Here is a 14,565-nt window from a genome sequence, read left to right on the forward strand (position 1 = left end):
TAGCCTTTTTGCATGTCACTTGGCACATCAAATTAATAAAGATTGGAACTCAATTAACTAAATAAAATACGTGTAGTAAAGAGTCCCAAGTCGTATTTTTCCAAGGATAATTAGTATGTGTGCGCATTCTAGAATTAGTTCCAATCAAATTATTACATCAACAAGATTCGTATATCAATTCCATTTGATTCACATAACAATTTGAATTCATCCATTAAAATCAAGAATAGAATTGAAAGAAGGTAACTATCATCTAAACATCATTCTCTTGCATCTCATTAAGCTTATTACAATTAAATTCTGATTCTAATGCTTCATTGAATCAAATGAGTCAATTTCCACATCTTCAATTCACACTCATAGTAGTAACCAAACTCAAGAGCTCCAACAAAATAAAGTTGAACAGAGGCAACATTCAAGAGTGCAAATTAAACATCCATCATGCAAACTAAATCACAGTCATGACATATGCTACGGATAAGTAACTAACACAAAACAAACTCTTGATAATAAGAACATCTAATTTAAAACACAAACTAGTTAAGTAACTAATCCAGAAGTTAGACTAAACTCAGATTGCTATGGTTCAAAGAAATCAGATGGCAAATGCTAAGTATCAAAATCAGATTGCAAACTTTGTTAGTAGCTAAACAAGTTCAAGATTGCAAAATTTAGCAAGAAATCAGAGGTTCAAGCAAACAAACAGAGAATAGTACTGAATTGCAAACTAAACCGAAACAAAGATGAAATTGCAAAGCTAATAAATCAAATATGGTGATCTGAGCATGTTCATAAGAATTCAAACTAATTGCAAGAAAAGTAAAACCCTAAACGCTCCACAAACAACAGATCCTTGCAGCAAACCTTCTTCTCCCTGCTGTCACTATAGAATTGTCGTTGAGAACGCCCTTCGACAAATGGTTTTGAATCTTTAGCTTCCAACTAATCTATCCGGATGATCATAGCCTCAGAGAACGCCCTTCTAGTTCACACCCCAGCGGAATCCACATCGCAAGAAGAAAACAGAAGTTGAATCTGGAAGATGCTTCACTCAACCGATTGATCAGATCGACTAGAGATGCTGATGGAGTGGTAATCGGGAATGCGATCGGAAGCTTCTGGGAAGGCCCTCGAGCTCCGATGCTGATGGAGATCACAGATCTGGGAACGCCTCTTGCCTGTGATCCGAATGTGAATCAGAATCAACTCGCGGACTGGGAACGCCTCTGCTGCTCTCTGTACCCTCGGACGATGAACGCCGGAGCTCAGGAATCTCTGCCGGTGAAGAACGCTAACATCTGGATCTGAAGTGGAGAACGGGAGCTACGGATCGCGCGAAGAAGACGAAGACACTGTAGAAGAAAATCACGACCGAGCCCAGCTGTGCAATGTAGCTTCTCGCGGGATTTAAACCTCTCCTTATCTGATCGGACGGCTGTGATCGACTTGGCTCCTGATCAACGGTGGAAAGTCATCCAAAATCTGATCCGGAGGTACTGATCTTTATCTATGGTCTGGATCTACTCTCCCTTAGGTCAGATCGACCAGATCTTCACTGGATGGTTCAGATCTGCCCAATCTTTGATGAACGGTCTAGATTAATTCTGGCTTGATCAATGGCTGTATGAACTCAGATCTGGATCAAAACCCTTTGATCTTCATTTACGGCTGTGATGTGCTTCCTCGTAGATTGGATGGACCAGATCTTTGACGGATGTCTCAGATCTGCTTGATCTTCAATGGATGATCCAAAACACTCTAAGGCTTGATCGACTTGATTAGCCCTTGATTTGAGCCCAAATGTGGCCTGATCTGATCGGGTACATGACTCTTTTGATGCCTACAAAATAATAAATAAATATTAGCATCAAATACCATGAAAATAGGCTATTTTGCAATTTAGTCCAAGATAGAATGAAATTATGAAATGTAGAGTAATTATGACTCTAAGCTATGAAAATATCATTAAAAACATGCATTATGAATCAAGATAATATAGCCAAAATCATGGTTATCATGTTGCTTTCTACTAAACTAGCTGACAAGTGATGGACCTAGTAATTGACATCCACCACTTGTATTTTTGCGGTCTAACTTACATCCAACGTAATCTGAGTCAGAATAGCCTATTAATTCAAAAGTGTTAGTTCTAGGATACCAAATTCCTAAATTTGATGTTCCTTTAAAGTATCTAAAGATTTTTTAAACTTGAGTCAAGTGAGATTCTTTAGAACAAGTTTGGTATCTAACACACATACTAACTGCAAATAAAATATCAGGTCGACTTGCAGTTAAATACAATAGACTACCTATGGCACTCCTATAGTATTTTAAGTCAATTCACTACAACAAAAATCCTCATAGACATCGGTTTTCCACCGGTGTCTATTACATTTTCGACCGATGTCTATGAAGCCGATGTAAAAGGTCTGCCATTTTAGACATCGGGTTAAAACCGGTGTAGTATCACTTAACAACACCGTTTCATCAACGGTGTAAAACCGATATAATATTATATGTTAATAACACTAATTTTGGCAGCGGTATACGACCGATGTAATATTAGTTAATAACACCGGTTTTGCAGCGGTGGAAAACCGATGTAATATCTATATTTTTTAACAGCACAAATTTGATTTCCGAAACAATGAAAAATCGACAATAACAAAAAAAAAACACAAATATTCACAAATTACACAAATATTTTTCATTCAACAGTATCCATAAAATACACAAATATTCACAAATTACATAAATAATCTTCTTACAACAGTATCCATAAAATATAAAAACATTCTTTTTACATCAAAAGCTAATAGATATCAGAATCAAGGTAGAACATTCTTTTAACAACACATCAAGGTAGAACCGCACTTCAAATGTAATCTAGCATACATTCAACCCACTCGAACCGCACTTCATCAATTTCAACTCTGGAGTACTTGAGATTTGTAAACTATAAAAACACATAAATAATATATTAGTAAATATGCAATTTTGAAAGCTGGAAATGGTAAAGATGTAATTTTGATTTATTCATTTTTTCCCAAATATCTGCTCTAGCTCTAACGAGGCCAGTCTAGTTTTTCTAATCTCTATCCTTCTAACACTTCAAATCAAGTATTTTGAAAGCTTTTCAGTCTGGTTTTGCAATGAGAACTACCAATAAACTAAATTTGGAATGCAAAATATCTAAACCAAAGAAAGTCTCTTTCTAATTGATACTTGCAACAAAGATAATCTACAATACTTTATACAAAGTTAATTCATGATCAGGACCCAATAATCCACCATATGTCAAATAACTAAAACAAATGTGTACATGTATCAAATAAAATAGAATACTAAGTTTTTAAAGGCTGCTGTGGAAGACTATTGTTCATAATGTTTAATTCATTGAAGGATAATTGCGCGCATATATGACACTTAGTATATGCTGCTTAGAATATAACATAGATAATTTGCTCCTTCTTATTAAAGTGTAGAGATTGATAAGAACCGACAGCATCATACAACAAATTACTAGGCATGATAATGGTTGAATTCAAAAATCATGGAAGGACCAAGAGCATCATATAACAAATCAGTGACCCTGAATTCTATTGAACTATTAATCATAGACGAGCACATAGCTGCCAAAATTGAAATAGAGAAGTTCAAAGACTACATAGAAACACATCAAGCACCAGGGGAAAAGCATAGCAACAGCAAGATCTGATATAATGAGGGAAAAGCTAAGAGACGTTCATAATCAATAAAAATCAAATATGAGTTTGTATCAATTATGATACTGAAGCAATGTTGGAAAATGCAACAAATTATCTTTAGGGCTTATATGCAAAATGGAAGATATTGTATTATTACCATTGCGGGAAGTGAATCCTTGTGGTCAACTCCAAAATTTTCAATTATATCTTTCATATATCGCATGATATAAAAACCACATTGCTCCGCATCCGGTTGTTGACGAGTCTATGTTAGAAAAGAAATATTGGAATAACTCCTTCGAGGATAGTGAAACAGTTGCTAATCAAAAGGATCAGACATACCTTGACAACTTCTCATGTTGGTTGTTTTTTCCCTTTCCTTCCCACCTCTGCATTATACAATTTCAAGGCCCTTCATGCATATAACCCGTGGGAATTGTATTACCACATCAAAATACATCCATGTTTCAACAAAGGTAAGAAAAGAAGCCAAAAAACCTACATGTTGACAACATATTTCCAATCTTGATCACGAATGCGGTGACCAAGAGGATCTAACAAAAAATTAATCTCCATCTCAACATTGATGATAGTCAAAATCCAGTGAAACTACACAAAGAAATATAATTAGTGTATGCATCCTGCATGTTCTCAAAATATGCAAGTGAGAGTGATATATAATGTTCTCCAGTGCCATCTATGTCAAACTCCAAATGGATGCAGGACCGGTCCGAAGCTGAAGTATGAAGCTCTCGTCTTACAGCCACATTAGCCCTTGAAGATACACAAGTTGTGTTAGGTATGCTTTTCATGGACTGAAAAATCCTAACCAGTACTGTTTTTAAATTGTCTTTGTAAAGAGCATCTCTACCTGCATGGATGTTGTATGTCATGAATAGCATGGCCATTTGCAAAACTCAAACTTTTGTCCAGATATGGAACTTCTTCAGGCTTGACAAATACAACCCGGTATTCAGGAATGACAGCTGTATAAGGAGTGCACCTGTCTCATTTTCATCCTGAAGTAACTTATCCAACTCCGGCCAAAGAAGCTCCCTCCTGAAAGTACAGTTGATATTTCATATTCCACAAAGGAGTAATGAGATAATGATGGGCAAAAGAGAAAAAAAAATAGAAAACTGAAAAATAGCAGTAGCCGACATTGAAATTTGGATGGCATGCATAAAAGTTTGTTGATACTACATACCATGCAGAGAAGTCATCCTCAATACCCTGATCATCATCTCCCAACCCCACTTGGACAATGTGCTTGGCGCCTATGCAAAGGAAAAAAAAGATAGAAGAATATCCAAGTAAGAATGATGCTTAAATTCATTAAACACATCTACAAACTTGCACATGACTACTACATTACAGTTGTATGTATGAAACTCACAGATAACATGACTACTCAACTGTTTCTTAGTAACTCCTCATACCATGTTGACTTTACAAGTTTTTAGAGTAACAATTAGTCTACAAAACAAGTTAAATTCTCTAGAAAAATGAAATGCATGAACTTTGAGCTTGCAACTGAAGATAGGATTTAAAATCAGCTTTAGGAGAATATGTGACTTAGTCAAATCATAAACTAAATAAATCGACTATATACCTTGCTCATGAAGCAGTTCATCGACCACCACAGCAACCTTTGCAAGGACACAATACACAAATATATCAGCCAAGCAATTCCCACAAAAAGAATACTGATAATTTCATCATGCCAAACCTTATTAAAATGTTCATATTTCTGATTGCCCAAACTAAACACACCAAATTGAAGATTTTCCAACCAGGCTCCTCTCTCTTTCCCCTATAAAAACTAATAATCAACAATCGATCAAGGCAAAAGGATTATTGGTAGAATAGATTAACTAAATGTGCATGCTTCCAGAACCTCGGTAAACCATTTGTAGAATCGGGCAACATTATCAATAGGCTCGCCATCTCCATACCTAAAGAAAACAAAGGGATCAGCTCGAACTTTGAGGAAACTGATCGTTTATAAAAATAAAAAATTCCTAGCTTTCAACTTACGTAGCCAAGAAGAACAAAGCCAAGCTCTCCTTTTTCAGGTTCTCCTCGTACTCATCATCCTCAGTAGCATATTCGTCCTATAATTGAGGAAACTAACTACAGATCAGTCAATTAATCAGTAGTATTTCCAATTATCTGAAACAGAAGGAAGATGATCTTACGATATCCACGAGTTTAAATATGGCATTAGGGTACCGTGATTTTGCCTCCTCAGCCAGCGCCTAGAAGGGGGGAAAATCTAAGATCATGGGAGAAAAATTCAAAAAATGGACTACTCGGATAAAAACCCTAACCTTCACGAACCCCTCAACCGTCCTGGTCTGCGTCCCGAAGAAGACGGTGACCTTCTTCTTCCCTTGGTCCTCCTCTATATCCATCTGGGTTTTCACCACTAGCGGCTTCAGCGGCTCGGCGGGCTTCCTTCTGCTCGATCGCCAGACGAAGAAGATTGCCACGCAACCGATGAGCATGTTGATGACGATGCTCATGTTAGGATCGACGGACGCGGCTAGAGAGCGTGGTGTGAATAGCCGACCCCAAATCTTCGCGTTTATTTCTACAAGTTGACGTTAGCGCAGCGGAAAATAAAACAAAGAAAGAAAGACAAGAAGACCAAACCTCAAGCACAGCGATGTAACGAGCTTCGGAGATGAAACTCCTACTCCTCGGCGTGTCCGTAAGGTGGACGAATCCTCTCAATCCATCGGTGGATGAGACCCCGGAAAACCGGCTAATAATCACTCCTTCTGGGTGGAGAAACCTCGCCACAATGTCTTGCAACAGCAAGATAAACAGGAGTACAAGAATACAGCAAGAAACTAAGTACAATACAAAAATGTAATAACCCTAGCTTGCCTTCTTGTCGACTGGATGAAGCAACAACTTCACGGGAATCCAACCACAGCACCAACTGTCCAGTTGAAGTCCCAGCCGAGGGAAGCTCACGCGAAGCTTCAGCGAAGAAGAGCTCAACAAAGCTCAAGCAGAAATACTTCAGCAGTCAGTAGGAAGAAAAGGAAGAAGTTATCAGACTGTAGTGCCTCTCGATCCTTTTATAACCTCTGATATCCTGAGCCAACCTGCGAACCTGCAAGGCAAAAAGACCAGAACACAGAAGCCCGCAATAGCCTAGCCGTTGACTCACAACGGCTAGGCCTGGACCGATCAGGCTCCACCCTGATCGGTCCAGAGCCTATCTGATCGGTCATGGGGACCGATCAGGCCCTAGCCTGATCGGTCCCTAGACCGATCAGCTGTTCCTTCCCGAGCCTGTTGCCTCCTTCTGATCGACCTTCTGATCGGTCTCCAGACCGATCAGATAACACACAGAAGCTCACTGTGTGGTTACTGATCGGTCACCAGACCGATCACTCGTATCGCTGGATAGGTCACCAGACCGATCCAAGTTTAGAGCTCCAGCCCTAAATCCTAAATAGTCCTGAGAACGAGCTACCGAGCCCTCTCTTGACCTCGTCCGGTCCAGAGAACGAGCTACCGAGCCCTCTCTGACCACAGTCCGGAGAACGAGCTACCGAGCCCTCTCCGACTTTTCGTGCCATCTCCGTGCCAAGTCTCCAAACTTGGACTTTTCACCAGATGTCTGGTCAACCTTGACCCATCTGGATTTCCCTTGCCTGGTTTCACTCACCAGGACTTTCCAACTGCCTGGCTTCACTCACCAGGACTTTCCCCAACTGTCTGGCTTCACTCACTAGGACTTTCACTTTCACCTAGCTTCACTCACTAGGATTTTCACCTGGCTTCACTCACCAGAATTTCTCGACTGCCTGGCTTCACTCACCAGGACTTTCCGAACTGCCTGGCTTCACTCACCAGGACTTTCCGAACTGCCTGGTTTCACTCACCAGGACTTTCCGAACTGCCTGGCTTCACTCACCGGGACTTTCCGAACTGCCTGGTTTCACTCACCAAGACTTTCCGAACTGCCTAGCTTCACTCACCAGGACTTTCCGAACTGCCTGGTTTCACTCACCAGGACTTTCCGAACTGCCTAACATTCCAGTTAGGACTTCCCAGTCAAGTATCCAGTCAACCTTGACCTACTTGACTCTTCTTCATTCAACCTGATCAGACCCTGATCAGTATCTCTCCGCATGGACAACTGCACCTGCATTGTCCATGTCTACATGTCTTTCTGTATTGTCAAACATCGAAACCATGATCAAGGTTTACGCTTGGTCAACTAGGTCAACCTTGACCTACTGGAAATTGCACCAACAATCTCCCCCTTTTTGATGTTTGACAATACCTTTAAGTTAGGCTAATCCAATAGCCTCAACTTTCTTCATGCCACTAGGTAATGAAACATAAGTTACAACCTTACATTCTCCTTTTAAGAAGGCAACCTCCTTCTTAGATAATGAAGGCCTAACTTAAACCCTTCATTCTCCCCCTATTGGCACACATCAACAAACTCTCCCCCTGAAGAGTAAGTTATCGTTGTTCACAACTTCACTCGTTGTGATCAACAAACTCTCCCACTAACTCCAATGTTCTTCCTTGAACATTCTCTAGACATTCTCCATTCTCCCCTTTTTGACACACATCAAAAAGGAGTAAATCAAGGTCAAGAGTTTCTTCCTAATGAAAGTCCCATACCTTTCATTGAAACCCTTAATTTTCCCCTTGATACTAAATTCAACAATCAACTTAGTGATAATCCCATATCACTCATCCTAAAAAATTTCAACGAGTAAAATACTCCCCCTAAAAGTCAACTCCTCTTGACTAATAGGTAAAACTCCCCCTAAAGGACAACTCCCCCTTGACCATTGCACCAACAATGTCTTGGAGAGTTCCAAACCTTTAGAAACCTAAAACACCACTTCCCGAGCTAAAATTTCAGACAACCAGTCGAATTTCAGCAAGTTGGCACGCCCTGATCGGTCACCGGACCGATCAGGTCTTCCCTGGATCGGTCACAGTGACCGATCCACAACTGCCTGGACCGATCAGACTCCCTTCTGATCGGTCCACAACCTCTGATATCAGTTTCTGAATTTCCTTCCGAAATTCATAAACCCCTACGAAATTCCAGAAAATTCCAGAAATTATAAAACTTTGAGGATACATTCCTCATAATATATACTATCATGGAAAAATAGTTTTCTATGAAAATAGCTTCCATTTTTCAATCTTGATACAAAGTTCACAAGTCTTTGAAATAGCTCAAAGTTAACTCATCTTTGTATCACCTCGTTCAATCAATCACCTTGTTCAATGATGAATGCTATCACTAGAAAAGCTTCATCAAGGTTTTTCAAATCAATTTTAAAATGATTTTAAACCCTTTAATTTGGGACCACAATCTTAGGGCTAAATGTACATGACTTGTACACAAACTTTCCCTATGATCCCCAATTAGAATTAGGCTCATCTAGGTACAAGAACTATGCACCTTGATCCTAACTCACAATCCTAATATCTCACACACATCTAAGGTGTATCAAACATATCCAAGTCAATTTTGATGTAAGATGTGAGTTTAGGTTAGCTTAATCTAAGTTCTCATGCATTTTTCTAAATAACAATTTGATCTCCATATCAAATTGTGTTTTAGTCCTTAAATCAATTTCATTGATTATTAATGCACAAGATGATGACATGGCATATAATTGTATCATAAATGGAAACATGTGCCAATGTCATGATGTCATGGCATAAAGTATGAAACTTAAATAAAGCATGACATTTAACTAACCTAAGCATTATCATGACATTTTAAATGATCATAAAATAAATATGATGTCATGACATGGCATATGGCAAACAATATATGACAAATAGCACATAAAGATATAGAAAATACCTAATTCTAGCCTTAGTTGCCATTTTTGATAATTTTGATCATTTTGCCATAGGTTCTATATTCCTAAGTGTAATAGACCTAAAATCATATACCAAGGATTTTTGGTTAATTATGTGCCAACTAGATTGACTCTAGAAAAATTCCTCAAATGTGGTTGGCACATCCTAATTATCTTAGGAATAATTTTCACTTTCATTTTCAAGGCTTGATTAGACCTTGAAAATTCCTAAGGTGCCACCTTTTGCCATGATTAGGTTAACTACCTATTCAAGTAAGGTTGACACACCCTAAACCGTCTAGCGTGATGAAATCACGCTCCTAGGAACCCAATACCTATGGGAGCTCATTGGGTTCACTAAGTATTCACTAGGGATGACTTCCCTAGCAACCCTTCTAATGACCCTCCTAGGCTTTGAAGCCTTGGTCATTTGGGACTCATCAAGATCAACTCTAGGGGTGACTCCCCTTGTGACCTTGGTGATGGTCTTCCTTGCCCTAGATTTTGTTCCATAATCTAATGGAACATTATGATAAGTGGGTTTGACCACTTGGGACTTAGGTTTGTGACCCAAACCTTTCTTGTCCTTGGACATTGGTTTTTGACCCTTAAACCCTAGAGATGACTTCTCCAAGTTCTTAAGAGCCTTTTCCAAAGTATCAAGTCTTGACCTCAAGACTTGATTCTCCTTCTCTAATACCTCAATTTTTAATTTTTCATTTTTCTTTGAGGTACTCCTAGGCATGTGTCTAGTTGTTTTGGGGTTTCTACCTAGATTTTACTTAACCTTAGATGAATTAATCCTAGGGTTGACATTTCTAGTATTATCCTTATCTAGGTTAACATGTTTGGCTCCTAAGCTCATGTATTGGTTCCTAAAATTAACATGCTTATCATTATTAGCAATTGCAACAAAACTACTAGCATGTGTCTTATTGCAAGAGTGAGACTTAAATGTTACCTTAGGGTTTGCCTTCGCTCCCCCTATTGACGTGCTCGGTCTTTTGTCCTTGTGAGGTTGCCTCCCCCTCGGACATTGACTCCTATAGTGTCCCCTTCGCTTGCATTGGAAGCACACCACGTGCTCCTTGCCCTTGCGTGTTGGGACTCCGGCTTCCTTGACCTTTGGTGCCGGAGGAGTCTTTCTAACCCTCTTTGGACATTTACTCTTGTAATGTCCAAATTCCCTACACTCAAAGCATATTATGTGTAATTTGCTAGAAACTAAATGGCTTGAGTTACCTAGAGTTGAGGATGGATGAACGCTCTCTCCTTCATCCCTTCCGGAGGTAGAAGCTTCTTCTTCTTGCTCCGAACTTGAAGAAGAACTCTCCTTCTCTTCTTCTTTAGATGTTGAGTGGCCCTCAACTTCTAAATCCATTCCTCCATGAAGTGAGCTACTTGGCTCACTTGACTCCTCTTCATGACTTGAAGTGGAGTTCTCCTCATGGAACTTTGCCAAGTTGTTCCACAACTCCTTGGCATCGTTATATCCACCTATCCTACACAAAACATCATTAGGTAAAGAAAATTCAAAGATTTTCGTTACCTCATCATTGATGGTTGATTGGTGGGTTTGCTCCTTCGTCCACTCCTTCTTCTCGAGTGGTTTTCCTTCCTTATCCATTGGAGGCTTGAAACCTAATTGAACACAACTCCAATTTTCAAGGTTAGTCATAAGAAAATACCTCATTCTTACCTTCCAATACGCGAAGTCGTCGCGGTCATAGAAAGGTGGAATGGTGATGTCTTCTCCGAGTTGATCCATCTCTAGCTTGTGCTCCCTCGGGTGTTAATCCGTCGAAGAGCAACCTTGCTCTGATACCACTTGTTAGGATCGACGGACGCGGCTAGAGAGCGTGGTGTGAATAGCCGACCCCAAATCTTCGCGTTTCTTTCTACAAGTTGACGTTAGCGCAGCAGAAAATAAAACAAAGAAAGAAAGACAAGAAGACCAAACCTCAAGCACAGCGATGTAACGAGGTTCGGAGATGAAACTCCTACTCCTCGGCGTGTCCGTAAGGTGGACGAATCCTCTCAATCCATCGGTGGATGAGACCCCAGAAAATTGGCTAATAATCACTCCTTCTGGGTGGAGAAACCTCGCCACAATGTCTTGCAACAGCAAGATAAACAGGAGTACAAGAATACAGCAAGAAACTAAGTACAATACAAAAATGTAATAACCCTAGCTTGCCTTCTTGTCGACTGGATGAAGCAGCAACTTCATGGGAATCCAACCACAGCACCAACTGTCCAGTTGAAGTCCCAGCCGAGGGAAGCTCACGCGAAGCTTCAGCGAAGAAGAGCTCAACAAAGCTCAAGCAGAAATACTTCAGCAGTCAGTAGGAAGAAGAGGAAGAAGTTATCAGACTGTAGTGCCTCTCGATCCTTTTATAACCTCTGATATCCTGAGCCAACCTGCGAACCTGCAAGGCAAAAAGACCAGAACACAGAAGTCCGAAATAGCCTAGCCGTTGACTCACAACGGCTAGGCCTGGACCGATCAGGCTCCACCCTGATCGGTCCAGAGCCTATCTGATCGGTCCCCAGACCGATCAGCTGTTCCTTCCCGAGCCTGTTGCCTCCTTCTGATCGACCTTCTAATCGATCTCCAAACCGATCAGATAACACACAGAAGCTCACTGTTGTTGGTGCGGGTAGCACTAACGGTCTAACCCAGGTTTTGATGAATGACAAATAGGTTAAGTTAGTTGTGTTGTTGTCTGACACTTTGATCAAGTGTGCAGGAAAAGTCCAGCTAGGTCGACGGGCTGACCGGATAGCTGGCGAGAAGTCCAAGCGGGTCGACGGGCTGACCGAACGCTTGGCGAGAAGTCCAGCTAGGTCGACGGGCTGACCGGATAGCTGGCGAGAAGTCCAAGCGGGTCGACGGGCTGACCGGACGCTTGGCGAGAAGTCCAGACGGGTCGACGGGCTGACCGGACGTCTGGCAGGTAAGTCACTGGAAGGGAGTGACTGTGAGGACGCGTTCGGGAAGGGGACATTAGGCGTCGATCCGGCTTAGATCCATTTCGGATATCTAAGTCGAGATCGTGACTAGATTCCGGTCTCGGAAAGACGGAATCTAAGTCATACTCTTGATGCTAATTTTTATTACTTAGCGTATCTGTAAAAATGTGCTAACAAACTGTGCTGCAGGGTTTATTTGCCTCGGACTAACACTGTTTTGCAGGTAGGAAACAGTGGGGATCCGGGCGCCCGGAGGCAAGTTTTATCCCCAGGCAGCGTTAACACTTGGAGCATGCTGGTTGGGAGTGTTACGTCACTCCAGGCGGAAGGGATCCAGCGCCGGAGCAACATATAAAAGAAGCCCAGGCGGGAGCTTCAAAACAATCTTCTGAGAACTCGAGTCCAATCACTCTGCTGCTCTGCGCTCCAACAACGTTCACAAAGCTCCGACGACTCACTCCGGCTCTCCTTTTAATTCATTGTTTGTCGGTTAGCTTTGTTTTCTTTCTTTTCATTAGCAATATTTGTACGTAAATTGTAATTATCCGAATTGCTAGTGAATTGCCCAACGAAGGTACTCAAGGAGTACGGGCCTTCGAGTAGGAGTCGTCACAGGCTCCGAACGAAGTAAAAATCAACCGTGTTCATTTCTTTACTTCCTTACTTTTCCGCTGCGTTTTAACTCGAGATTTTCGAATCGATATTCACCCCCCCCTCTATCGAATCTAACGGTTTTACAAGTGGTATCAGAGTAGGTACCGCTCTGATTTGGTGCAACCACCAATCAGACAGGGGGTGCAATCATTTTTTTTACAATTCCAAACTGATATTATTATCTTTTTGGAAGATTTTTTTTCGTTGCATTTAAAATCTAAATTAGTACAACACCAACTTAGAGTTTCTATTTTCTCCCGCACTGCTAATCCAAGACGAAGTCTTGGGATCTTTTCCAGTTAATTTAGTGTGTGCAGGATAAGATGTCTCAACAAGAAGGCTTCAGCACAGTACGTCCTCCCCTATTCAACGGGGATGACTTTTCATACTGGAAAAGAAGAATGGAGGTCTACATGAAGACAGACTACGACCAATGGATGAGCGTCACAAGGGCTTACAAAATTCCAGTAGACAACTCCGGGAACATAGTAGACCCTGAAGACTGGACAAATGATATAAAGAAAAAGGCATCAATTGAAAACAAAGCCATCAATACTCTACACTGCGGACTAACACGAGAAGAACTGAACCGAGTCGGACCGCATCAAAACGCTAAGGAGCTTTGGGATAAACTGATCGAGCTGCACGAAGGAACAAGCGATGCGAAGGTAACAAAAAGAGATTTGCTGTTAAATAAAATTTTTAATATAAAAATGCAGGAAGGAGAAACGGCAAGTCAGCTCCACGCGAGGGTCAAAGATATCCTCAACGGTCTCCACGCGATTGGCCACCAAATGGAGAACCGAGACTTAATCAGGTACGCGTTAAATGCTTTTCCGCGAAACAATTTGTGGGCATCAATCGTAGATGCCTACAAAATTTCAAAAAATTTATCTAAATTAAAATTGGATGAACTCTTTTGTGAATTAGAACTGCATGAGCAAACTAACGCCGGGGTCGAGAAAGGTGTAGCTTTATTTGCAGGTTCCTCTAAAGAAAAGAAGAACAAGCCCGAATCTGAAGAAGATTCCGATCAAAACTCTGAAGACGAAGAACACCTGGTGAACCTGGTAAGGAAAATGTTCACCAGGAAAAAGAGAAGCTTCAGCAAACAGGATCTTCAGAAGATCAGTTCGCCAGCCGACTCAAGAAATGTCACATGTTTCGGATGTAACAAAAAGGGGCACTACAAGAACGAATGCCCAAGATTGAAACTTGACAAACCAAAGTCAACAAAGAAGAAAGCCCTCAAAGCAACATGGGACGATTCCTCCTCAGACGAATCGGAGGGAGAAAGGCAAAAGCACCAAAGTCACCTCGCGCTGATGGCTCGCGAAGCTGAAACGGAAGACGAATCAGAGGAATCG

At 41.0% G+C, this 14,565-nt stretch overlaps 1 long non-coding RNA gene across 1 annotated transcript; it reads right to left on the minus strand.

Moving 5' to 3' along the window:
• Window positions 1–4,709: 4,709 nt before the first annotated feature.
• Window positions 4,710–5,475, minus strand: LOC121994149. The gene is made up of 4 exons (XR_006115606.1): window positions 5,437–5,475; window positions 5,320–5,356; window positions 4,915–4,984; window positions 4,710–4,766 (listed from the first exon to the last, which is right to left on the minus strand). It is a non-coding gene; the product is annotated as an uncharacterized LOC121994149 (long non-coding RNA).
• Window positions 5,476–14,565: the final 9,090 nt, after the last annotated feature.

Source organism: Zingiber officinale, chromosome 6A (genome assembly GCF_018446385.1).
Source record: "Zingiber officinale cultivar Zhangliang chromosome 6A, Zo_v1.1, whole genome shotgun sequence".
Classification (NCBI taxonomy): Eukaryota; Viridiplantae; Streptophyta; class Magnoliopsida; order Zingiberales; family Zingiberaceae; genus Zingiber; species Zingiber officinale.